Source organism: Protopterus annectens, chromosome 1.part1, assembly GCF_019279795.1.
Source record: "Protopterus annectens isolate FY-2018-M chromosome 1.part1, PAN1.0, whole genome shotgun sequence".
In the NCBI taxonomy this organism is placed as follows: Eukaryota; Metazoa; Chordata; order Ceratodontiformes; family Protopteridae; genus Protopterus; species Protopterus annectens.
The window spans coordinates 1634130048-1634131484 of record NC_056726.1 but is presented as its reverse complement, the minus strand read 5'-3'; positions in this window follow the sequence as shown (position 1 = coordinate 1634131484).

The following is a 1437-nucleotide window of genomic DNA, read 5'->3' as shown; positions in this document are numbered from 1 at the left end:
TCTTACCTGGCAGACCTGTGGAGGAAATATCTGTTAGCACTACCTGTTTCTATACATATTCACATAGTCAAGGTTACATATGTGCAGTCATAACTGTGTGTGTGTGTGTGTGTGTGTGTGTGTGTGTGTGTGTGTGTGTGTGTGTGTGTGTGTGTGTGTGTGTGTGTGTGCTAATGCCATAATTCACCTTGATTTCTATCAGTCACCCTGGGTGTTGGCTGCAGTGACCACTAGCTGTGACAGTGTGACCCTTGAGGGACATTTCTTGGAGGGGACTACTTGGTTTACGTACTTCTCTTGTTGTCATTTGCAGCCTTGGGGTTGGACAGTGGGTGTTGTACACAGTGTATAATTACAGGCTTCTTACAGCTCATTTATACCTTTTCTTACCTGGCAGACCTGTGGAAGGAATTTCTGTTAACAATACTTGACTGCAGTGACCACTAGCTGTGATAGCATGACCCTTGAGGGACATTTCCTGAGGGGGACTACTTGGTGTACATACTTCTCTTGCTGTCATTTTCAGCCTTGGGGCTGGACAGTGGGTGTTGTACACAGTGTATAATTACAGGCTTCTTACAGCTCATTTATAACATTTCTTACCTGGAAGACCTGTGGAAAGAATTTCTGTTAACAATACCTGACTGTTTCTACACATATTCACATATTCTTATATTCTTGGATGAGATTATGCATACAGCATAATAGCACTCCCAGGATTCGAACCGTGCCAGTTTGTGCAAAAATAGAACACAAAGTTGTGTTTTATCAAAATGTGCTATGGAGGAGCAGCTGTTTTTTTCCTGACTGTTTTCAGTATAATAGTGTGTTGTTCGGACAATCTCCCTTGTAATTCTGATATTCATGCATGGCAGATGCTTTTTATAATCTGTAGTCAGACCTTGACATATTACAGTATGGAAAACAATGATTAGCACAGCATTACTATACAGGGACCAGATCCTGCTGCATGGAACATTTCTTATAGCTAATCTGTTAACGTCACCATTACACATCTACATTCAAACTACCATATACCAAAGTACATACAACAGTCTGATGTTCAGAGTTTTATTGACAGGTACGGCTACACTTTTACTGATATGTATCCTGTACATCAGTATTACTCTGCTAATACCTTGTTTATTCAGTACAAACAGTACACATTACTAACTACTGGCAGATGACAGTCTACTGCATTCTATTTATTTGCCCTGGCTACTGCTAGCTAGAGTAGTACTCACCAGCCTTACAATGCAGCCTTAGCAGCCTGCTGGCATGGGCTTCCAAGTTCTCAGCCCTCTCTTCTGCAGCTGTACAGGAGATAGAGAAACATTTATGCATAACTTTCCATGTCATACTTAGGCTGGACTCTAATAAACAAGAATTGATAGTGGTAGTTACACACTGCTGGTACAGTCCCCACCTGAGCATCTT